Source organism: Pollachius pollachius (assembly GCF_949987615.1).
Source record: "Pollachius pollachius genome assembly, chromosome: 8".
In the NCBI taxonomy this organism is placed as follows: domain Eukaryota; kingdom Metazoa; phylum Chordata; class Actinopteri; order Gadiformes; family Gadidae; genus Pollachius; species Pollachius pollachius.
The window spans coordinates 13,031,815-13,057,437 of NC_136941.1; the positions used below are offsets into that span (position 1 = coordinate 13,031,815).

Consider the following 25,623-nt stretch of genomic DNA (forward strand, 5'->3'; position numbering starts at 1 on the left):
ACTCTGTGTTACATACCCTTTAAGGTAACATGTTAACTATATGACATGCAAACTATGGACAGAACATGCATATTATTAATGAAGAGAAAGAAAGAAACAAAAACAAAACCAGCAGCTGGTGAAGTTATAAAACTGAACTTGAAGCCATAAAGTTGCATAAGCTTTTGAGTTTATAACCCTGAGCACTGGCCCTGAACGGCCTCCTACTTTGATTAAAGACATTTTGTGGTTACAATGGTGGATTGTATTAATTGAAATTCTACTTTAAACTTTTTTATTTAAAACTTTTTTACTTTTAAAATGTAGGCGCACCCAGCTTTTGGTGCACCTAAATAAAAAGTAAGGCGCATCAGCGTAGCATATGGATTTCCGGAAGGGTTAAAACTTTATTCTGGAAGAAAGAAAGAGAAAGAACTTAAGAAACAAAATTAAACGGGTCACACCAACTACACGTCAACATGCCAACATGGGATTGGTGTTGCCACCATCACATGGAAAAATGAATAACCTAAAATAAAAGCTTTGCTTTAACTCCAACATCTAGTTACACAGTAGTAAAACAATCTAATTTCGAAAAAATGTAACCACATGGAGCGATAAACTGAAGTCAATATATTATTACCTGAGTGTTGCACCACAGTTCAAAGTGCTCCCTGGCCATCGCCAGGCTCTCCCCATCAGTCCTCTTACAGTACACCTGGATCAACCACTCCTGAAAGTGTTCTGGGATAAGTTTGGACACCTGCGGACAGGAGCCGGAACAAAGAAGAAGCACAGTCAGGGACAGACATGTTCAGGTTCAGTATAGCATAGGAGTACTGAGACTAGAGCTAGATATATTGATACACATAACACCTTAGCATTGATAATGTTAACAGTAAATAAGCTTTTCTAATCCTAATGACCATGAGATGGAGGCTTCCTGGTTCATATCATCAGAGAACATCAGATCCTCCATACTTTACTGTAATGCAGTGGCGAGCTGTCCATATAAGATGTGAAATGTCGAGGCGTTTTGAAGGACAACATTTTTGTTCAAATACATTTTCAATGTTTTTTTTTAAATTAACAACTTTTATTTGTGTGAAAACACTAGTTGTACATTTCCTCCTATTGTTTCATTTTTGAACAACATTGACTACAGTTGAAACGCTAAGTTACGATGTGAGTCTACTCTGAAATGCTGCCCGAATGATGCCCAGTGTTCAGCTTATCTCACACATGCACTGTAATGCTAGTTTAAGATGGGAAGTCAGTATTTACTATTAATCACAATAACCATTATAAATGACCATATTATCTCTCATATACAAATATGTTTATACTGCACTAACATGCTTCTAAAAATAATTTTGTTTCACGACAAAGTTCTTACCTTGCCCCTAGGGATCTGGAAGGCCATGTTGGGGTCTCTCTTGCTGTAAAAACGTATGCGGTCAACGGGATTCTTCTCCTCCAGACCATGGTCTATCTTGATAACCTAGGAGACACCAGGGGGAGACGTTTCACCTTTTGCTGACAAATGCATGGAGCTAGAGAGGGTTGAATATAGTACATGTCAGAGGAAAAATAATAATGGTATTTTTTCAATTTAATGCAGGGACGTATTTTTCACATACATAGTTGTGGGTATATATAATGTGCAATGACATTAAGGGTGGAAAAGCAATGGTCATTGTAAAAAGAAAAAAAACGAAGAAATTTCTTACATAATATAGTTTCAGACTGCTAAATACAAAACCAGCTAACTGGATTTCTGATATCTTTCATCTGCATGCCTGGGCCACGTCCCGGAATTTAGACCTCTCCCGGCCCATTTCATACCAATCGGGGCACTTCCTCCCTGATTGGTTAAGGGAGGCTTTCTTGCCTCAATCAGGTGCATTAAACTCAACATTTCTCAGTCGCAGGAAAAGTTGGGGAGTGAGGAAGCAAAGAGAGGGAGAGGATGTTTTTGATATTAATGTGTATTAACTTAGCTGTAATATCATTACAGGTTTCCTTTTCACATTGTTGAAATGAAAATCAAAGATGCTTTCTGGCATTTGCATACCTGATCCCCACCACAGAGCTATCAGACAAACCACAAATCTCTCAAAGGGAACCATTAAAATCAGCATAGATTTGATGCCAGTAAGAGACAGAAGAACTCACATTGACAATGAAGTCGTCTGGCGTCAGGTTATTGCTCGGGGGATTGTTCTGGTCACCTGCCAACTGACGACGCATTTCCTTATGGGAAGATCGGGAAAGAGCGACAAAACTGTCATGGTTTTGTTCCTCTGTCACTCCCAGCACACACACGCACACGCACACACACACCTCTGTATCCTTGAGGAAGTCTTTTGCTGAATAGAACTGGCCCACACACTTGTAGAGGCGACGGTGGAGGATGTTCGTTAGGATCTCCCTGGCCTCACCCAGGTCCTTGGAGGTAGAAAAGAGGATCTGTTCGAAGACGTTGTCTACAGGGGCATAAACACACATCAGAAGTGACTTATAGTACATCTTAGAATAAGGAGCAGATAGCGGTGAGGCATCTTGCTTAAGAAAGCCTTAGGGTAGGTTTACCCTTGGGGTAAGAAAGAACTAGTCTTTGACATTGCAAAATGCAATACCCAAGCCAACCAGAGCACCGTGTGGTCTCAACACTCACCAGTCACCTTGGTGTATGCCACCATGTCATCTATAGCTGTGGACATTGTGAACATTTGCCCACCTGACCCCTGGAATTGGAGGTGTTTGTTTGCCAATACAAAGGCCTCGGTGATCCTAGTTAGAAAAACACAACCAGACTCAGTTTGGAAAACAGTTACTTTCGTAATTATTATAGTACCTAGCACAGACACAGTACTTACATGGTCTCAACAATGTTTGTTACTTTGTGCTGGTAGGCTCTTCTGTGGAGACAGTTTCTTGTTTGGAAAAAATCATACAGATTGCCCACTTCCTGTTGAAGGAATACCCATAGTTATGTTTAGTCAAATATAGGACCAATTAGAGAGCTGCTTCAATCAGATTAAAAACAGAAGTCTGAGATCATTTGACCTTGTCCCTGGTACAGATTTGCTTCTTCCCGTCCACCTCACACACCCTGGCGAACGTGATGAAGCGGTCATGGTCAAAGTTATTCTTCATGCCCAGGTGATAGCAGTCTCTGAGATGAGGAACGGAAAGGATCAGTACATTGACATGATAGTGCAGGTTTACTTTCACAGGTTATTGCTTTGTTTCTCCATTGATTGGTTGATCCAGAGAGAAAGATATCCCTGGCAGCTGTGGGTGTGTATTGAATACAGTTAGGTCACTAAGGAGATTTTCAAAGAATGTATTACAGAGTGGTGCAGTGAATTCTGATACCAGTTATTATGGAGCAGGAAGGTGTAGAGGAGTTTACAAATGGGTAAGGGGTAAAAAGGGTGAGAATATTGCATGGATAGAGAAACCCTGACACCTATGGAGGTCTGGTTGCCTGGCCTTCTGGGAGAAAAATGTGAAAGATATTCGATTAACATGCTAATTTCTCATTTCTAGTTTCTTCACAACTTTCATGGGGTAAAACAAAGCTATTGGGATCTTTTTTTTCTTGCATCACTGACTCCATTCCTCATCTCACTCAAGACTCACTTGTTAAGTTGACCTAGACTCTGCATAGCCTCCCCCCCTTACCCCCCACACCCCTCTTACTCACTTATTGTATATAGTACGTCCTTGCACTTAAAAATGGTACTTAGCATTGTGTAGCATGTTATCCTAGCTAGCTTTGTTGTATACGAGGAAGGGTTTAACCTAGCAGTTGTTAGTGCTTGGCACTTGGTTCTATAAACATCCTTACTGTACCGACAGCGATACATTGTATCTCTTTCTCCTGACAAATGTACTTATTGTAAGTCGCTTTGGATAAAGACTTCTGCTAAATGCCCTAAATGTAACTGTAAATGACTCATGAGAGCAGCATCGAGCCTCCTCCTGTCACGCCGTCCACTTCTGTGCGGGGGCCAGTCTCATCACCCATTCACAGTAGCGTACCATGGGGTTTAAGTCAGGGCCTTCAGTAACGAAGTCCACCAACGGCCAACCCCCAAACACTCAGACATGCACACAAATTTCATATTAGGTGCCAATACAGACACAATTTGCGCAACTGCACAACATCCACAACAAGACAGTTGATCTTCAGCAACAACAACAGCGCACACGCACACCACTTTGCATTACCGCAGAGCTAGAGTAATGCAGCATCACCATCAGATCTTTCCTTATGTCACTCCGCAACCAGATTGCACATCACACACATGACACAAAAGCAAGTGTTCACAGTTATTTTCACCGGATGCTTTCGCAACTTCAACGGATTCAATAAAGTAGCCTATAGCGACAATATTACAAGTGCAACGCCAGTTCAATAACAAAAATGAAACATACAAGTAGGCCTTTATGCCACATATTTTACAACAGCTATTCCAGCCAGAATATTAGGCCCACATGAGTAGTAGTGAACGGGTTAATTTAATATGCTTATTAAGCGGCATCCACACAAAGCATTACCATTAAGCCTACTGCCCAAATTCCAGCAATATTGTGGCGACCACGGGTGTGGGCGCCATGTTCCGGAGCCGCGGGGATTCTGGGAATCGGGGTTGTCAGTTGACAAAAGGGGTTTTGTTTATTTATTCTGTTGTTAGGTTAAGTGGGGTTAACGGGTTTGGGGTCTTTATTGGTTGTGTGTTAATTGTGTGTTGTTCCATTGTTGTGTGTGTAGTGTGATCGGGACCATTAGTGTTGTGTGTGGTGGTCAGTTGTCCCGTGTTTCTGTTATGTTCGTCGTCGTTAATAAAGGCAGTCCGTAGTCGTGCGGTGTATGGGGCACGGAACTGCATAATTGGTTCAATCTGGGCTCCCGTCTCGTCCTTCCCGTGCTGCTCGCCACAATGTATTTGTGTTTCAAACCATTAAAAAAAATGTGTTATCAACTAAAGTACCACAACAACATTATCGCTCCTACACAGTGCAAAGTAAAACTCACCATCACCCATGGCCTGATATTTTAAAGCTGCCTTGGTGAAGCTGTTAAGACTGCTAAATCCGGCCCTGTTCCATGTCCCCTCACTGATGTTGAACAGCAAACACGACGAGTAGAATAGGTTGTTCTGAACGGTGCTAGCCGTTAGCCAGTCATAGTGGCTGTAGTTGCACTCTGTAAAGTGCCGCACAAAGACTTTACCGGCCTGGGTCAGCCCATCAGGCTTTGGTGTAGCTCTTCCTCTTGAAATTAAATCTGTCTTCTCTCCAAACGATCGCCTTGAAAAAGGCAAACGAAGGAGATCAGAAACAGGATCGCTAGGTGCTGTGAAGGCGGTGGCCATAGTAGTTCACTATCAACTCTGTACCGCCAACGATTCAAAATTCGCTGATGACATCACCGGGGGCCAGTGCCGGCATATTGCTGGGCCCTGGGGTCGTTCTATTACTACACATCAACATTTGATTGGCTGATTACACACGTCAGTCAAATTTATTATCCAATGGGAGGTAGCAGCTTCAGCGAAAGGGTAGCAATACTTTTAGTGCTGTCCCCGCCGGTTCATGTAACCTAGCTGTGATGCGTTATTCAGCTGAGCTCAGCCTTACAAAAAAAAAACGGTTTTCCTTCTGGAATTATGTTGTAAGTACTGAAAAAAATATGGAATTCGACGGAACACTACAACCAACGACTACGAGCCTGTTCCCGAACCCTCGCCTGTCTACCTGCCTGCCATCAAGCTCCTCGTCCCTTTTCCCCTTAACTTATTTGTTGCTCTCAGTGAAGCCCCTTATAATTTGCTCTGTGTCGAGCATTTGGGTCCACTAGCTCTTCTTCCCCATAACACCTCCTCAAAACCCCTCATACTGAAAAAACTCAACTAACTGACTTTATTGTCTGTCAAGCCAAAGGTTACATTCATGGTTAAGAGGTCCATATATCAATAAGATATGATATCCCCTATTATTATTATTATTATTATTATTATTATTATTATTATTATTATTATTATTATTTCTAAAAGAGTCAGTTACAGTCTTGTGCAGGCATTTTTAACCATGGTAAATGTAGTAGGCCTACTGTAGTGCAAACATTGGTTGGGAGTGTGGTCCTCTATATCCTAAATATAGTATTCCTTTGTATTATTGAATTATATGTTGGCCTAATATTTATTTCTACCATATGTCCAATAGTCATCTCTCAATTGAAATACATTTTAGTATTTAAAAATATGACCAACTAATCATATTTTTAGGAATATTAGTATTAGGCATCCAACCCAAAGCGATATGACGCTACATACCTTGCCTGTTAATATAGGGACAACATTTTTTTGGCAGGTGTTACGCCCCTCTACACCCCACTGGCCTTGCAGTGGCAGTGCAATGGTCTTTGGGTGGTGAAGGGGCACAATCAAGTTAAACGTGCACACTTAAGCCTCAGAAGGGGGCTTGCTTTCTGTGTTTGTCCCTGTTCTGTTGGCATGTCTCAGCCCATGCTCAGGTGTGCTGCATCAGTGGAGCTGATTAGGAGCACCTGGACCGCTCGTCAAGACCGGAGTTAAAAGCGACAGATTCACCTTCCCATGGGAATGCTTTTGGTCATGGGACTGCTGGCTGGTCGTGCCACCTCTCTGGGATTTGTCTTGTCTTTATGTTTTGGACTTTGTTGTACATCTTAATGTCATGTCCTTTTCATATGTTTATGTAAATAAATCCCACTGGTTGGGTTTTTGTGAAAGGTGTCATTTGATATTTGGGGTCAAGGGTGGTTTGTTAGCCCCAGTAGGGCCAACTAGCGGTGGGGCGTAACAGAAGGTTATTATTTCTTGCAAGGCTTGAGGTACAAGGTTCACTCATGTATCCAATGAAATAAAAGACAATCTCATCTTAAACCAGGAAACTCATTTATAGATATTTAGTTGGAAAAATCGTTGCGCTTGACAAGTGGAACAGGATTTAAAGATGACCTCTATAATACGGCTAAACAGATTTGTGGAATGAGATCAAGTAAGCACACTATAACTGCGCAATTCCCGCTATTACGGCTAAATGGACATTTGAAATAAAGCCATGAACCACCGAGCTACTAATATCCTGCCCCCATCGGACCCGCACTTCAAGTAATTGATGGCTGCAGTGAATATCTTGCATAGTTGTAAAGAGCAGTGGCATGAACATCTCACACAATACACAAACAAGGTTAGTGACCTGAGTACGGACTGACCTCGCAAAGTAATCCCATTTGTCCACATCGATGCCGTTCCTTTTGTTGGACACGATCTCGTACAGAAAAGGCTTCTCTGGACGGCCTTCGAATGGCAACTGTCCCGACAGCACGAGGAAATGGTCAACAGACAAATAGAAATAGAACATAGCAATGTAGCAGCTCACTTCAAAGGAAACCCTATTTCTGAGTACAATGAGTTTGAAATGAAAAAGGCCTGCTATGTGGTGTAGCAAGTCTTACTAGGGGGTTCTCTGAGAACAATTCATTTTTCAGGCTATGGTGAGAGGAGGTTATGAACAGTAAGTTCTTGAAGCTCTATACATAGCATTATATATAGCATTTATTTTGTAGTTACCCCAATTTTGATTGTCATTAGCCTCACTTGTAAGTCACTTTGGATAACGAATTAACTAAATCAAAATGTACATACCGGGGCCACTCTATTGAGAAAGTTACTTCACTAACCCCTCTGTTGGGAGAGTCATTGTACAAACTCCTCGGTTGGGAGAGTCATGGTACATTCTCCTCTGTTGGGAGAGTACCAACGCTTCTGTTGGGAGAGTCATAGTACATTCTCCTCTGTTGGGAGAGTCATTGTTTCAACCCTTCTGTTGGGAGAGTCATGTGCACCTCTATTTCTGGATGATCAGGGTCTGTCTTTTTCCCAGAGATCAGCTCCTCGATAAAGAAGAGGTCCACTGGCAGCTCCAGCCCGTTCTCCCTCATCACCGGCTTCAGGTTGTTAACAGCAATCAGATGTTTTAACATGTCTAGCGATGCCTTCTCGTGCTGCAATGACACACACACACACACACTCAGAGGTTGCTCAGGTGTCCCTGAGCAAGACACACTTACCGCTTCCAACCTAGCGACCTACGACCTAGCTGCCACCTTGCATGGCGGACACCGCCGTCAGTGTGTGGATGTGTGTAAAGCACTATGAATGCATTCCACACACACATTATCTTAACTTGTTCTCTTAGTTTTTATGTTACCAGAGCTGCAGCAAAATACTCTTTAACAGTGCGAACGCCAACCCTTATCAGCTGAAACATTACTGCCTGACAATGGATAATAATGGTATGGTGAGTACACCATGGTGAGTACACAATGGTATATATAGAATATATTGTTTGCAGCGTATGCATAGTTTAGAGGTTTGCTCTGAGATTTTGCTTTAGGCAAACAAAAAGGTTTGCTTGCAACTTAAGGACTGAGGATCTGAATATTTAAATTAATATAGAACAACCTCTATATAACATGTTTAATGAATTGCTGCAAATGCAGTTGGTGGACTTCAGAAGGAGCCAGGCAGTGGGATAAATATCGATTATGTTCTAATACTAATTCTAATCCTTGTTGGGTTATATGCATTGAAGAACAGATTCTTGCTTAACACTGCTAATGAAGCGAAGGAAAATGTACAGTTTCTCACTTTCAATAATTTGCATGAATGGAGAAAACTGTATCAAGGATTTGTTCAGTGTTTTGGAGAAAATCTTTTCACGAGTGTTATGCTTAAATTATAGTTGTTTAAGAGCTATAATTTGAGTATAATCTTTTATAAACGGCATAGTCATCCACCAGCCATATTCATTATATATTTTAAACAATTCATGGCCCTTCCCTGATTGATTCTGTATTTTTCTTGCCTGTCAATCACATTTGCACCCATGGCGTTATCATTTAAATGATTGAGATTAAATTAATGATTTTGGGTTGGAATCCTGAGGCTGTGGATAGAAAGTAGTAGTTCAGGAACGTTAGGCCAGAGGTTTGGCTTGTTTTAGCGTGTTGCCAAATAAGGGTCTGTGAAATGTCCCGGAACAAACAGCGAGGGGAATTTTGGGGAAAGCAGTGGGTGAATCCTTCAGTACCTTCCATTTGATTGGCAAGTCTGTACGTTCTTCAGGAATGAACATCCCATCAAACAGATGAGAGAAAGGTCCGTGTCCTAGAGAGAGAGAGAAATATGTTTAGAAATTTGGAACCATTCATTATTTACCATCCCATCATTGATAACGTCAAACAGAACTAGTTTCATGCTCACACAGAAACTGGCCTATGTTGGATGTTTTGGGGCAAGGGTTGGGGTGCAGCTCTTGTTACTCACCCAGATCATGGCAGAGGCCAGCGATTTGCACACAGAGGATGTCTCTGTCATCGATATTCAGTTCAGGCTGTTTCTCTTTCAAAGATTTAGCGAGCTTTCCAGCCAGGTACCCAACTCTGCAAACAATAAATTGACAAAGATGCTTTAATTGAAAAACGTTGCCCCAGAGAATCCGGTTCAATAAAAACAAAACAGACTAGTATAAGATAACCCAATTAAATGCTTCAATATAAGTAGTTAGTTAACCAGGCCACATGCCAGTAGGTGCCAGCCAGGGATGTGTCTCCTCCGACACCAAGCCACAGGTAAAAGCTATTATATTGTAATTGGCAAGATGTTTACATGCAGATCAGCTGCTGAATACCAACATGTCAGAGCTTCTCCTGAGTGTCTGTGGTGATGGCTGGTTTGACCTGTGTGCCTTGATACTGAATGCAACCCAACATTTTAAGTAAGAACAAACAAAAACCCACAACATGCCAATCTGCCCCACGAGCATTTGCAGCACAGGTTGGAAAATTTCGACTTCCTCTGAGGAAAAATCGAGTAAAAGGCGTGTCATCTTGAAGTTAGTTGTCGGAAACTCAGGTACAATATATAAAACCCAATTTCAGGCCTCATTGTAATTTGAAGTAATGTCAACATGGATTGTATGAATTTATAACACATTTTGAAATATCTTGGTTTTCAACTTCAACAATTATACCATTTTAGGCCAAGATGACTGCTGCTGATGTGTCAGAAGATTTGTTGCTCTGACTGTAAAGATGTTAGCCAAGGGACAGGGTTGTGGGGACAGAATTGGGAATTACCGGTTTGCTGTGCAAACTTTGAAAAATTGTCAGGCGTGTGCCAGGCATAACTCATGATGACTTGACTAATTATCAACGGTTTGAAAGATGTTACACTGGCCCAACCCGCGTACAAGGTATCCCCCTGACACACAAAGACACACACACACCCAATGGAATGCTCAAAGCGATTATGAGATGCTCCGGGGAAAACGTAGTAGGTCCCTCCGAGCTGCTTGATGTTCCTCAGTCTTTGGAATTGAGGTGTGTCTATGATTTTGACCAGAAGAGGGTGGAGTTCAATGTGCCCGTGGATGGGGTCATTAAACACCTGAAAGAGAAGAGGAGAGAAAAAACATTGATAAAGCTGTTTGTACCCTTATTTTGAAAGAAAATTTCCAAACCAAAAGAGTGTTGGAAAGCATAAATGCTGAATACAGGGTTGATAGTTTTGCATTATGCTTCACAGGGGTGGAAATTATTTTTATAAGATTTTGTTTCAGTAAACCTTAACAATTGAAACTTTGAGCTTAGCTTAATATAACGCTGTTTGTGGCAAAATTATGTAAACTTGTAACATGACTGTTAGTTTGTATATTACCTTGTTAAGGCCGGCATCATTAGGTCTTGAGAAAAAAAAAAAAAAGGAGTGTATGACAGTGGATTGGAGAAAGATAAACTTAGACAGCACATTTGATTAGTCAATTAGCCTACCATATATTATTATGGGATGTTCCTTCTGACTTATTTCCCTTCATTAACCGTTAATGTCGTGAAAATGATATAGCGAGAGTCAACACTTAAACATTTTTGTTGTAGTAAAGCATTGTAGTTGATTTATTTCGGCTGAATGAGAGAGAACATAACACAGCCATCAGTAGCTTGCATGAGCACTTTTCAGACGGTCCTTTAAAGATTGCATTTGGTCAGCCTGCCAACCTGGGGTGTTTGTATCCCAGCAAACATTAACCGACCTGCGTCGGCTAACAAGGTCAGTAGACGTCAAGTCACTACGTGACTTCATTTCGAGCATTTGCCGACATGAAAACATAATCAGGTGCGTTCACACCAAGCGCGAAGGGGCGACACGACTCCATACCAAGTCAACGTAGAGATGCGAATCGGGTGCATTTTTCGCTAGAAAAAACCTGCGAAAAGATTTGATTTGTAGCTCGTGTTGGGAAAAACGGTCTGTCTAGTTACTGGACCAGATGAAATGAGACGGAGAGGTAATAAAGTCTATCGGCACGAGGACCTTGGATTTATTAAGTAAAGTGGCAACGGTTATACAGAGTCATAAGCGTGAGAAATCGAATATGTCTAAGTCCCTAATCAGCGCTGATGGTTCGTCCGGAGCTTCGCCTCCGTGGAAGGTCTGCTTCAGAAGAAGGTGAAGAGTCTCAGAGTGATACAGTCTTATGCTGTATCTCCTCGTGATGAGGTGTGTGCGTTTGAGATGTGTGTGGTTCTGTGTGTTTTTACTTGACCTTGGTTCCCAGGCACTAGTGTATGCATGTATATCTTCTTGTGTTCCTCCTTACGGGGGAGAGCTTCAGAGCATCACCTGTTGTGGTCCTCCCATCCTTGAGGATGACTGGTGCATTGTCTGAGTGTCTACCATCTGCCGGAAGGAGATATGGAGCCCTGGCTCTGGCCCTGACCTGACTATATTCTCATGTATGTGTTATGTGTTAAAAGTTGACTATATTATAAGGTGACTGCCATGTGATGTGCTCATTAAGCTAGGGTAGGAGTTAGCTATATTTATAATGTACATGTGATGTGCTCAGCAGGTTATTTTGCCCCAACATATCCCCCTCAAGTCGTCGCAAGACGACTTTTACTCATTAGGGGTACGAGGGATAGGACTCCAGCGCGGGACTACCATCATAACATTATTAAACAATAACAATATAAATGCAACAATCACACAAATACACTAACGATCACAGGAAAGAAATGTAACCACGAAACGTGTCCCTAAATAATAGCGAAGATAGCGAATGGCAATCCCCCTCAACCCATCCCCAGAGGACCACACACTAAGGATGTGAGGAGGAGTTGACTGGCCGTGTTACAACAAGCAATCACACGCATGGGGCATCCAGGGTAGGCCCGGGGCACGGGAACAACTGAAACCATGGAATAGTCCTGAGCGTCATCATGGGCAGGTGGTCGCAAGGCGCCACCTGAGCATTAGACCCTTTTATTCAACTGCGCTCAGGACCTCATCTGATAAACGGGCAATCAAGGCCCCTGGAATCTCGCCCGTGTGAATCCCCGAGCTCCATCTAGTGGGACAGCGATATAAACAACAACATTTACGTTCCCGGCGTCGGTTGCGTAGACGCGGGCATAGATATGGGAGCGGCTAAAAACAGTGAAGCGTACAGAAGCGAATACAGCCAGGGGTGCCCTCAAGCCTTAAGGGAGCGGGCCGCAGCCCCTGGTACCGAAACGCAGATCCCTGGTCCGGGCGTCGTGGGTGCTTCAGGTGGGAGGGGGGTGATGCCGTTGGCGGGGACGGGAATGGGGCAGCCCACCTGGAGAGGTTACTAGCACGTCACAGGCGGGGGGGGGGAAGAGGGAAGGGGTGTTGCGGTGGGGTGTCAGCCGACGGTGATGGAAACAGGACGCCGGGGCCGTGCATCTGGAGAGGCCACTCGCACTCACGGGTAGATGTCCGGCTCGGCGGGGGCTGGGAGTGTCTCTTCGGAGGCGTAGGTTGGGAGTGTGTAGGGGAGCTCGTCCTCAAAGTCAGAGGCTGCAGGGCGAGGGAGGGTCCCTTGGAGGTCTGGTCGTGCTCGGAGTTCCGACAGGATGCGAGGCGCGCAGTTGTGGGGGGTGCCGTCTGTGTCTGCGGGATACTCTCCGGTCATATTTACTCCTTTTGTTGAGTAGCTCACCGAGGGATCTGTCAGGGCCTCGGTCAACCGGATCTGGGTAATGGCAGCCGACAGGGTGAAGAGTGAGCTCTCCACTGCAGCCTTGACTCCGTGGGTGGTGTGCACTACCGTGGGGTTGTTCATGGTGAGGAACTGTGTCTTCCGTAGGGCGATGGCGATGGCCATGAGATGTCTGGCACAGTGAGGGAGTCCTAGGCCCGGAGTGGGTAGGGCCGAGCTGTGATAGTGGAGGATCCTTCGGGTGCCGGGCTTTGCCTGCCAGAGGGTGGCCGCTACATTTCCGTTTCTCTGTGTGACGTCCAGATGGAAGGGGGCCGTATAGTCGGGGGCTTGGAGGGCGGCGGCTGAGTGGAGGGCCTGTTTCAGCTGATGGAAGGCGGTGTCTTTTCCTGAGTCCCACTCCAGCGGGGCCCGTAGGTTTCGGGCCCCGGCTGTGGTGACCATCTGGCGGAGTTCGGACGTTCGCTCTGTGATTTCCGGGAGGTACTGGCGGCTGTAGTTGCACAGGCCCAGGAAGGCCAACATTTGGCGAACCGTGGCGGGTTTTGGGTAATTCAGGATGGTTTCTCGGGTATCCTGGGTCATGTCTCTGGTATCTTCTCCGATCAGCCTCCCCAGGAATTTCACCCTGGGCCGGACAGCCTGTAGTTTGGGCCGCTTGACCTTGTACCCTGCTTTCCCTAGGGTTTCGAGCAGGGTCTTGGTAGCATCCACACAGGTTTGTCTGGTAGGCGCGGCGAGCAGGATGTCGTCTACATATTGAACCATAACCACTCCGTCGGGAAGTACAGTGTCCTTGAGGTCCTTCCGCACACAGTCGTTGAATATGGTGGGGGTCGATCGGTACCCCTGTGGCATTCGGGTGTAGGTGAGTTTTTCTCCCCTCCAGGTAAAAGAGAAGATGTCTTGTGAGTCTTTGTTCAGGGGGATGCAGAAGAAGGCGTTGGCCAGGTCTATTGCAGAGAACCAGAGGTGGTCGGGGTTAACCACGTGGAGCGCCACCTGCGGGTTTGGCACCCTCTCGGGGGGTCCTTCCGTGGCGTCGTTTATTAGGCGGAGATCATGGGCCATCCTCCACGTGAGTCCGTCCGCCTTCTTCACTGGGAGAATCGGGGTGTTCCAAAGGGACTGAGAGGGCCGGAGCACTCCTACCTCTTTGAGTCCCTGTATGGTGGCAGTGATCCCTGCTTCTGCCTCGGGTCTGACCTTGTATTGGGGCTGATGAATCGGGGTTTGATCGGGTTTGAGAGGTATTTGGATGTTGTGTTGGGGGGTAAACCCCATGTCGTAGGCGCCGGTGGCCCAGAGATTCTGAGGGAGGCCGTCTAGCATGATCTTCACGTCGGGGTCTTCGGCTTCCAGGGGGCTGGGGGTGTCGACCTCCTCAGGGGCGAGCGGTCGGTCGCACTCCACTCGTTCTGCCACCCCCCAGGAGGCCGTTTGGGGGAAGGAGACCCGGATCAAGCCTTTGTCAGGGGCTAGGTGAATGTGTGGGTTGTCGGTGGGGGCCCACTCTCGTACTTGAGTCGCTCGGCAGACCATGGGCCCCAGCTTCATAGCCGTGTGGTGCTTGGCTACTGCCAGGGTCACGTGTGGTCGGGACTCGGGTTTGAGGCGGTACCAATATTCTTGATCCGGGGTGAGAAGGGTGAGGGCCGCCACCCCCTCAGGTCCGATGAACATTGTTTCGTAGAGGCACTTCTGGCCGGTTCCCTCCATGGTGCGTCTCCATTGTTCGTCGTAGCTTTCGTCTGGGTCTCGAAGGACATTGAGGGTCGTGTGGAGGGGGTCGTGCGGTGGGTAGAAGTCCCCCTGTTGATGGATCCAGGGGGCCCACTCTCGGTATGTTTCTTCTAGGGGCTTGAATCCGTCCGGGGTAGTCATGTTCCGGATCCAATATACGTCTGACGGGGGGCTTCGGGGCGGGGGTTCATGCACCAGCATCATCTGGAGCGGTTGGTCGGCTTCTGTCGTCATTGTAGTCCCTTCGGGGGAACAGCTGATGAGGCAGTTGATTTTGCTCAGGATGTCTCTACCCATGAGGTTGGTGGGACACTTGGGGGCATATAGGAGGGAGTGGTAGAAGGTTTGTCCCAGGATGGTGAGCGGCAAGGGGGTGGTGAAGGGGTTGGTCTTTTCTATTCCCGAGAACCCCATGGTAGTCAGGGTTCGAGTGGAGAGGGGCGGGATTTCATGGTTCAGGTCCCCGATGGTGGATACTGTGGCTCCGGTGTCGACCATGAAACGAATTGGTGATTGGTTTACGAGTCCGTCCACCATTGGGGCTCCCGTTCCCAGGTTCACCACCTGGGTCCCTCTCGAGGCTCTCGGGTCCCGTCAATATTGGCCGTTGTATCCCGGGTCCTCCCAGAGAGGGTACATCGGGGTCCCGGGGTTTGAGGCATGTGTCGGTCCATTTCCAGGGTTACCGTGGGTCGGGCCGGGTTGCTGCTGATGATCCTGTTGGTCGTGTTGCATCGCTGGCTGTCCCGTTTGGGGGCACTCTTTCGCCCAGTGTCCCATGAGCCCACAAATGAAGCAGGGGTAGGACCGGGGGTTTGTGTTTGGGGTCCGGCCTCTTCCTCTCCATTTGAATCCGCCTCTTTGTTTGGACTGTTGGTTCTGATACATCCCGGGTCCCGTCTGTGTTGCTGGGTTCGAGGGTGGGTGTGTGGGGTATGGATACGATGGGTACGGGTACGGGTACGGGTACGGCGGGGACTGGGGCCCCCATGCTTGAGCGGGAGGGGCTTGCATCTGGGTCGGAGGGGGTCCGCTGGGCTGTACCAAGGGGTTGGGGGCAGGCAGCGGGGCCGGAGGCGTGGCCACTTCGAGGGGCATGATCTCGGAGGCGTGGTCTTTGTTGGACTCCTTCTTGTCCCGGTTGTGTTCCTGGGTTGCTTTCTTGACGTCCATGCGCAAGAGTCGTTTCCTCAGGTCGCGGTCTTCTTTGACGTCCTCGTCCTCCCGTTCTTGCTCCAGGTTCACGTGGTGTGTAATGGCCTCCTCCCAGTCCATGGCGTTCATTCTTCCGAGTCCAATCACTGTTTTGAGGCCTTCGCGGGTCTTGGTGCAGAGACCCGTCTCAACCGCGATCCGGAACATGGCCTCGGTGGCGGCGGAGGCTCCTGGTCGGGTTCCGAATCCGTCTTTCCATCGTTCAGTGGCTCTTGTGAGGTATTCGCCCGCTGATTCACTGGGTTTTCTTTTCAGGCCGGCCATGCATGCTGCTGAGTTCTGAGGGGGGTATAGGCCCCTCAGGGCCTCCCACCATATGGGGCGGAAGGGGTCGAAAGGGGAGTCGTCCGGCTCTCTGGTGGTTCTGGCTGCGGTTTCCACGTCGTTGACTGCCCGGGGTCCTTCTCCTCTCATGAGGACCGCTCGGATGTCCCCGATGGTGAGCCGGTCAGCTGTGGTCAGTCGCTCGAGGTTTCTGATCCACTTGCCCGCCCCCTGTTTGATCGGGGGAAGGTCTTCCACTAGTCCCTTGAGGTCGCGGTGGGTCCAGGGAACGTACATCGCTCGTCCTGCAGGGGTGTCCATTAGCGGGAACATCAGTCCTGGACCCTCATCCAGGTCGCGGTTCGTCCGGCGGTCGAGGGCTTGGCTCCGTTGTGTCGGGGGGCCAGCTTGTGGAGTGCTGGTGATGGCCAGGGTCGCGATCGGGGTTGCGGTACTTCGGGCTTGTTATCTGCCCGGGCCAATTGTCCTGTGGATTGCGCCTCTTCCCCACCTCTGATCTCTGCCTTCGCTCCTTTCCCGCAGCTGTCGAGACAGGAGATGGACTTCTGTCCCGATGCCGAGGGACATTCTTTCCAGCGCTTCTTCTTTCCATCTCGTTCCCACTGGGTCCCACTCCACGGTGTCTGCGTCTTCTTCACCTCTTTCGTCTCTTTCCTCGTGTCTTCCGTGTCTCCCCTGGGGAATCCCGGAGTGTCTTCTCATTTCTGTTGTTGCTACTGTCACTTCCGTTTCTTCTTCTTTAGACGATAGGTTGATCAGGAAGGAGGCCAAGTCCAATGTGTTGGCGCCAGGTACGCCGATCCGCGTACGCATCCTTTCTGCTTCCGGTTGGGCTTCCCCTGGTGTTGGTGGCCTGGTTTCGGGGGCCTGGGCTTGGCTGTAGCTGGAGGAGGGGGGTGTCCAGTTCTCGGTGCTGGATGGTTCTTGCCCCAATGGCCCGGTCCTTCCTGGTATCATCGGGCATGGGGAGGGAGCTGTTGTCAGCTGTGGGCTTTCCTTGCTTTGTGGGTGGTTTGTCCTTGTGCAGTGGACCCCTTCTTTGGCTCGTTCCGGTTCCGGGGGAGGGGGTCTTTGCCAGGTCACCGTGACCGGGGACTGAGATGTGGCGTGGGTTATTTCGATAACTGGGCACATGAGATGGGGGGACCCGGGGACCTGGAAGTCGGTCGGGGCATAGGGGAGGGAGTGGTTGTACGGAGGTGGGCGGGCCTGCTCGTCGGCCTTTGGTAGGGAGGGATAAGGTGAAGCTGTCAGGCTCGGTTGGGTAGGGGTTACTTGGTCCGTTAGGAAGGGATTTCTGGAGGAGGGGGCTGGTTTTAGGGTGTGGGGCGGGAGGCAAGAGGCCAATGCTTTTAATACTAAGATTCTCTTTTGTCTTTTCCGGTCTAGGGTTTCGAGTGCATCCTTTCGTCCCGTCTTGGCTCCTGCATTGTCGCGACGGACCTTTGCCCGCTCATACTGGCTGCCAATGTACGCGTGTATGGCGGCCCGGCCGGTGTGGTCGAGGGGTCCCATTCGGATCACGCCCTCTTTCTGCCAGGTTTTAATGTAGACATCACATCGGTTCTCCCATTTCTTCCGGTCTTGGCCTTTCAATATTTTTCCCCGGTTCAGCGTTGAGGCACAACCAGCCCAGCGCTCTGGTCCGTTGCTCGTCCGACATGGTGGGTGTGTTCGCCGTTCCTTAGCAGCCTGGTGTGGGGGTGGTCGGGGTCGTGGACGCCTTTGCACTGGAGGCCGGGTGCGAGGAGGTTTGTCTTTTTATCTTTATTAGCAACCGGGATAATTCTTCTAGCAGGGGGTGATCGAGAGTCGGGGTTGGATTGGTATTGATGTTGTCCAGTGAGGGGCGCGGTAGTTGGGGAAGGGTAGAGTTGGAGTGGTCCAGCAGGGGGCAGTCTAGTTGGGGGAGGGTAAGGTTGGAGTGGTCCAGCAGGGGGCGCTGTAGTTGGGGAAGGGTAGAGTTGGAGTTGTCCAGCAGGGGGCGCTGTGGCTTGGGAAGGGTAAGGTTGGAGTGGTCCGGCAGGGGGCAGTCTAGTTGGGGGAGGGTAAGGTTGGAGTGGTCCAGCAGGGGGCGCTGTAGTTGGGGAAGGGTAGAGTTGGAGTTGTCCAGCAGGGGGCGCTGTGGCTTGGGAAGGGTAAGGTTGGAGTGGTCCGGCAGGGGGCAGTCTAGTTGGGGAAGGGTAAGGTTTGAGTGGTCCAGTAGGGGGCGCGGTAGTTGGGGAAGGGTAGAGTTGGAGTTGTCCAGTCGGGGGGCGCTGTGGCTTGGGAAGGGTAAGGTTGGAGTGGTCCAGCAGGGGGCGGTCTAGTTGGGGAAGGGTAAGGTTGGAGTGGTCCAGTAGGGGGCGCGGTAGTTGGGGAAGGGTAGAGTTGGAGTTGTCCAGTGGGGGGCGCTGTAGTTGGGGAAGGGTAGAGTTGGAGTTGTCCAGTGGGGGGGCGCTGTGGCTTGGGAAGGGTAAGGTTGGAGTGTTCCGGCAGGGGGCAGTCTAGTTGGGGAAGGGCAAGGTTGGAGTTGTCCAGTGGGGGGGCGCTATGGCTGGGGAAGGGTAAGGTTGGAGTGGTCCAGTAGGGGGCAGTCTAGTTGGGGAAGGGTAAGGTTGGAGTTGTCCAGTGGGGGGCGCTATGGCTGGGGAAGGGTAAGGTTGGAGTGGTCCAGTAGGGGGCAGTCTAGTTGGGGAAGGGCAAGGTTGGAGTTGTCCAGTGGGGGGCGCTATGGCTGGGGAAGGGTAAGGTTGGAGTGGTCCAGCAGGGGGCAGTCTAGTTGGGGAAGGGCAAGGTTGGAGTTGTCCAGTGGGGGGCGCTATGGCTGGGGAAGGGTAAGGTTGGAGTGGTCCAGTGGGGGGCGCTGTAGTTGGGGAAGGGTAAGGTTGGAGTTGTCCAGTGGGGGGGCGCTATGGCTGGGGAAGGGTAAGGTTGGAGTGGTCCAGTAGGGGGCAGTCTAGTTGGGGAAGGGCAAGGTTGGAGTTGTCCAGTGGGGGGCGCTATGGCTGGGGAAGGGTAAGGTTGGAGTGGTCCAGCAGGGGGCAGTCTAGTTGGGGAAGGGCAAGGTTGGAGTTGTCCAGTGGGGGGCGCTATGGCTGGGGAAGGGTAAGGTTGGAGTGGTCCAGTAGGGGGCAGTCTAGTTGGGGAAGGGCAAGGTTGGAGTTGTCCAGTGGGGGGCGCTATGGCTGGGGAAGGGTAAGGTTGGAGTGGTCCAGTGGGGGGCGCTGTAGTTGGGGAAGGGTAAGGTTGGAGTTGTCCAGTGGGGGGGCGCTATGGCTGGGGAAGGGTAAGGTTGGAGTGGTCCAGTAGGGGGGGGCGCTGTGGTTGGGGAAGGGTAAGAGTTGGAGTGGTCCAGTGGGGGGCACGGTGGTTGGGGAAGGGTAAGGTTGGAGTGGTCCAGTGGGGGGCGCTGTGGTTGGGAAAGGGTAAGGTTGGAGTGGTCCAGTAGGGGGCAGTCTAGTTGGGGAAGGGTAAGGTTGGAGTGGTCCAGTAGGGGGCAGTCTAGTTGGGGAAGGGTAAAGTTGGAGTGGTCCAGTAGGGGGCAGTCTAGTTGGGGAAGGGTAAGGTTTGAGTGGTCCAGTAGGGGGCAGTCTAGTTGGGGAAGGGTAAGGTTTGAGTGGTCCAGTAGGGGGCAGTCTAGTTGGGGAAGGGTAAGGTTGGAGTGGTCCAGTAGGGGGCAGTCTAGTTGGGGAAGGGTAAAGTTGGAGTGGTCCAGTAGGGGGCAGTCTAGTTGGGGAAGGGTAAGGTTGGAGTGGCTAAACTTTTGGCGGAGGGGGAGGTGTGGCTTCGGACTGAGCGAGAGAACTCAAAAAATGGCGGCCCTGATGCTATAACTCTGTGTGGCCTGTCTAACACACAAGAGCGGATGAGAGACTAGGGGGTAACTTTTGTCACTCTTGGAGGAGGAGAACGAGAAAAAGGAGGAAAAAACAGGGGGGAGGGAAGCAAAAAACAACAACAGGGCCTATAGACGTTATTCAATACATCCAGATATTCTTTATAGCCAATAATCGTTATCTATCTTTATTGATTAATCTGCGTCAATCAGACTAAACCGTCAACCAACGCGGCAAAGAGATGTTGTTTAGTATTATGGTTTATCTATGCGACAGGTCCGGCAGTAATTCAAAGAAACACAGTAAAAGAGATATCATTTATCCTTGTCAACTTGTCTAGGTCTAGTTTTAACGGTTCAAACAGTAAATTGAAGCGACACAGTAAAAAAGGTTATTTATCATTGTCAATTTATCTATTTCCGCTGGTTACGCCATAGAGCAACGCAATACGTCAGAGAGACATTTATTCATTATTATCAATCTATCTATTCCTACATTTACCCGTTTTAACGGACAAAGATAGAGCGGATCACGCATACACACCCACTGATTCACTCACAGATTCCCTCTTTCTCGCAGACGCACCCAGAAACATATCGACAGACTTCTCATTCTGTGTCCCGCACCCACAATCATCAGACACAGCAGAATAGCGTTAAGCATAGCAAAGCAAGCAAGCGTTGCACACATATTTCCATATTTTAGCCGGCCCAAAAATACACTCGCTCTCTTTCTTTCTCTCTCTCTGGGCCTCTTACACACACACACACACACACAGCCACTCCGTCTCTCTCTCTCTTATTCTCGCGCATACACACACTGTTTCCTTTGCAAAGGGACTGTAACCCTGATAAAGGACTCTAAACTTCTCACCACATAGAATTATTTAATACACAGATTATTCCATCTGGGTTCCGAACCCGGCCCAGGCATCCCTCTGAGTCCACTCAATGGCTCAGGCATATATTCCATCTGGGTTCCGAACCCGGCCCAGGCATCCCTCTGAGTCCACTCAATGGCTCAGGCATATATTCCATCTGGGTTCCGACCCCGGCCCAGGCATCCCTCTGAGTCCACTCAATGGCTCAGGCATATATATTCTGGCCATCGGTAGTCTTGTATCACTAACCGATTCTTATAGGCCCTATGGTCTCGAGGGTATTCTTTCACCATGCAACGAGCCGATATTCGATGTGTCACGCATTCGGGGTCAATCGGGTTTTACGGGGAAATGCTGGGGTGCAGTCCTATTAGTCCCCACGAGATATCCCGTAGCGAACCGTTCTCACAGTCTCATCTCCTAATGTGGTTCCTATATAACTATGCAGAGTTTGGATTTTATCAACAGGTTCTGCCTACCTTTTGTTGTGCGATCGCGAGGTGAGACTGCAGGAATCGGTCCGGTTCTCCGGGGTCCCGAGGCCGTGCCGCTCTCCGTCTCTCGTTTCCCAGTTGCGGTCCAATTCAGAAAAAATCACGTCGGGGTCACCAAATTGTTGGGAAAAACGGTCTGTCTAGTTACTGGACCAGATGAAATGAGACGGAGAGGTAATAAAGTCTATCGGCACGAGGACCTTGGATTTATTAAGTAAAGTGGCAACGGTTATACAGAGTCATAAGCGTGAGAAATCGAATATGTCTAAGTCCCTAATCAGCGCTGATGGTTCGTCCGGAGCTTCGCCTCCGTGGAAGGTCTGCTTCAGAAGAAGGTGAAGAGTCTCAGAGTGATACAGTCTTATGCTGTATCTCCTCGTGATGAGGTGTGTGCGTTTGAGATGTGTGTGGTTCTGTGTGTTTTTACTTGACCTTGGTTCCCAGGCACTAGTGTATGCATGTATATCTTCTTGTGTTCCTCCTTACGGGGGAGAGCTTCAGAGCATCACCTGTTGTGGTCCTCCCATCCTTGAGGATGACTGGTGCATTGTCTGAGTGTCTACCATCTGCCGGAAGGAGATATGGAGCCCTGGCTCTGGCCCTGACCTGACTATATTCTCATGTATGTGTTATGTGTTAAAAGTTGACTATATTATAAGGTGACTGCCATGTGATGTGCTCATTAAGCTAGGGTAGGAGTTAGCTATATTTATAATGTACATGTGATGTGCTCAGCAGGTTATTTTGCCCCAACACTCGACACTTTCGCTTTGCTGTGCATTCACACCAAACTCGAAGGGGCGACACGATTCCATACAAAGTCAACGTAGAGACGCGAATCGGGCAAATTTTTCGCTAGAGAAAACCCGTGACAAGATTTGACTTGCAGCGCGACACATTTACCCGGCACGGGCCGGCGCGTTCACGTGGATTTAAAGCGTGACACTTTCGATCGCCAATCTGTTTCAATTTGATGTGATGACACACCAAAGTTCATGCAGTTTGACCCATGTTTACAATGTTTAACCGGTGTATTGTCAGCTATGACCGAAAGCGGTGAAGTGTTCAATAAATGTGATTCAGCGATGCAGGGGTTCATGCAGTTTTGCGCAAGTTTAAAATGTGTCCGCGTAAATTGTCAGCCGCGATCAAATACCTTTAATTAATTCCACCTTTATGTCATAAATATAACATGCCATTGATTAATGTTTGTATGGTGCATTTTGCCTATCTTATGTTCAATCAAATTGGTTTTGCCTGTCCGCCCACATTTGAACATTTCTGGCTACGCCACTGCCAAGTGGAAAGCCTACACCTTCAAGATAACTGACATAAAATAGCCTACTGTGACTAAGACAATGGCAACTCATAGGATGTAGACGGGCTCTGACTAGACGTCGTATCGACCTCCATGACCAACGTTGATTAGACTTATGATCGACGACGAAATGTTTGCTGGGATGACCAAGAAAACATTTTGACCTTATTTACACACAAACTAACAAGCCAACAAAAACTACATCTTCTGCCACAGTTAACCGGATATGTTTTAATTTAACAACTAGAATAGAAAATCCCTAGAAATCGATAAAAACGGCTAGTCAAGAGACCAAACAGGTTTGAGAAACTATGTTGCATGATATAGCCCATCTTATATAGCCTATCTTATTTTAAATTAGGCCAAAAAGCATTTTGCCGTGTGCATCCTCTCTCCCGGAGCAAATCCAAAACGATTAAACTGGTGTGTTTTTTTATTAGCAATCTAGGTTTGGAAGCTTAAATCTAAACAATCTTCCAAAATAAATCATTGTCTATCGAGATAAACATGAACATGGTAAGATACTTAAGATGCATTTTATCGATCCGCTCACTGATTACTGTGGGCAAGTGACCCGCCGTTCGCTCAAACTCAAAAAATGTTAAGTGATCATCCTATATTCTTGTCAATATCAGACTCACCTGGCCATCTCATGGATTTTCTTTAGTTAAATATTGTATTCCAACTCCAGTCAATACATTTACTTTCAAATAAAATTAAACAATCAAACAAACGCAGTGTTAATTATTTCGATTGTATTTCGATTTCGTTTGTGGCATACGCGTCAATGCGTCAGCTGTGGAAAGTGAATAATTATCGGGCGGTGGCGGGTATCAGTTGTTGAAAAAAATATTGCTTCGGGTGGATTATTGATTGACAGTCTGCCAGCCTACCCAGTGGACTGTAGCAAACGTTGTTCACCTATCCTTCATATATCTGGGTGGACACATCCAATCATGATGTCACTATGGCACAGGGAAGGAATGATTTTCAAACGGCTATACCAGCTAATCACACCCACACCAGGTGGCGTGACATGAGCCCTTTAAATTATTTACACTCCTCTGCTCTAGCGTGCCACGCGGATGTCCCTGAATACATCTGCCAGCTGGTCTGCACACGCATTGCTGCTCGCCAGGGATATCGTCCAGGCCAAATGGTTGGCTTGAATTGGCAGGAGCAAACTAACTTTTCTCAAAATACCAAAATAATAATAAAATATGTGAGGTAATCATAATCAAACACTGTTATTGCACAAACAAAAAACACACCCTTGGGAAGCTTAATGTTTGATTCATTAAAAAATGACTAAACTAAATAGTTTGTCCAGACCAAAAAGGGCAAGACTAGGCTGAGAACAGATATTATTCTCACCATCTTTGTGCATCGACCTGTGGTCAAAAAGAGGAAGGCCCCTGCAGCATGATGCCCGCTGGACTTGTAAAGATGGAGCTCAAGCTCTTGTAGCAGCTATAGCGTTAAACGGGACACAGGTATAATACGTATGAACAGAATTATAGTAATAGTTTCATATTTTTGAAAATTATAGAATGTATTTTTTTTATATTTATAAATGAACAGTGCCGTCTCTTCTACTTACATCAGCTTTAAAGTTTGAGGAAATAAGGAATAAGGAGTTTGAGAGATGGGAAAGGTAGAGTGACGAAAGAGGGGACATGGCAAGTGAGGAGAGATAGGGAGAACTGACAGCCGTGATATAGCGAGAGCCAGCAGTCAAAATATCAACAAATAAGCAAAGGCAACACTCTACATGGCTATGATTACCTCGTTTCAAGCACTTGCATCGAAAAGTGGTTTACTCCCGCAAGCTGCCACTTGACAGAGTGCGGGGCGTTGCCAGCAACAGTGGCGTCATTAGGCCTATTTTAGGGGGGCTTCAGCCCCCCTAAAATATTCTTAAGCCCCCCTAAATAATTTTATGTTCATTTATAAATAGAATTTTTATTTTTTTATTATCTTTTTTTACAAAAAAGTGCCGACAAATTCAATATAATGTGGCGAGAATTTGAGTTTAGATAAATAATCATATAACCAGTTATTATTAACTTAAATGTGATCATAAATCTTAGTTTCCCTTATGGAAGCGGTAGAGAGTCAGAGTCAGTGCGTCGTTATCGAGTCCATTCCACTTGTTCATATAGAGCACGCCCACATCACTGAAATCCAGTCCACGTTTTCCCTGCAACCTAGGTTGCACTCGGTACCTGGGTACCTGCAGTGTGTGTACCGGGAACGGAGCACACAGAACCGACTACAGCAGCATTAGGAGTAAGTATCACTGCTGATAGTAACAATAAGTTAGCTGCAGCCCCCCAGCTAACAGCAGAAAGTCCCACGTAATTGCCAAATGCTCCCTGTTTGACAAATAAAAACCTGGCTTACACACTCAGAGACCTAGTGACGTCCCTGCAACCAGTGGTCGAGTTGTAAAAAAAAGCCAGGTGGGATGGTGAATTTTAAGTTTTAGGGACAGACAGGGGCGGAGCCAGGATATTATTACTGTGGTGGGGGGTTTGGGGGAGACTCCATTGTCAACGGGGGGGGGGGGGGGGGGGGGGAACTCCATTGTCAATATTTATTCAAAATGTCAAAATATTACACAAATAAGAATAATAAGTAAAGGTTAGATCAAACTAATAGTGCATATATTTCAGCTTTCTTTAGACCGTTTCCGTTCGGGATTTTTTAATACAAAAATATTTAAATTAAATTATATATATATATATATATTTTTTTTATCAGTCTCGGGGGGGCCAGCGGGGTGGCTAACCTCTGACCAGGGGGGGC

General features: G+C 47.6%; 1 pseudogene across 1 annotated transcript; it reads right to left on the bottom strand.

Moving 5' to 3' along the window:
• Positions 1 to 544: 544 nt before the first annotated feature.
• LOC307079854 (deoxynucleoside triphosphate triphosphohydrolase SAMHD1-like) lies at positions 545 to 23,853 on the bottom strand (annotated as a pseudogene). Its single transcript, XR_013812808.1, has 13 exons — positions 23,833 to 23,853; positions 10,327 to 10,487; positions 9,366 to 9,481; positions 9,130 to 9,206; positions 7,883 to 8,041; positions 7,250 to 7,347; positions 3,049 to 3,157; positions 2,859 to 2,950; positions 2,657 to 2,772; positions 2,323 to 2,465; positions 2,155 to 2,232; positions 1,376 to 1,480; positions 545 to 742 (listed from the first exon to the last, which is right to left on the bottom strand). The product of XR_013812808.1 is annotated as a deoxynucleoside triphosphate triphosphohydrolase SAMHD1-like (transcript).
• Between the last annotated feature and the right edge of the window lie 1,770 nt (positions 23,854 to 25,623).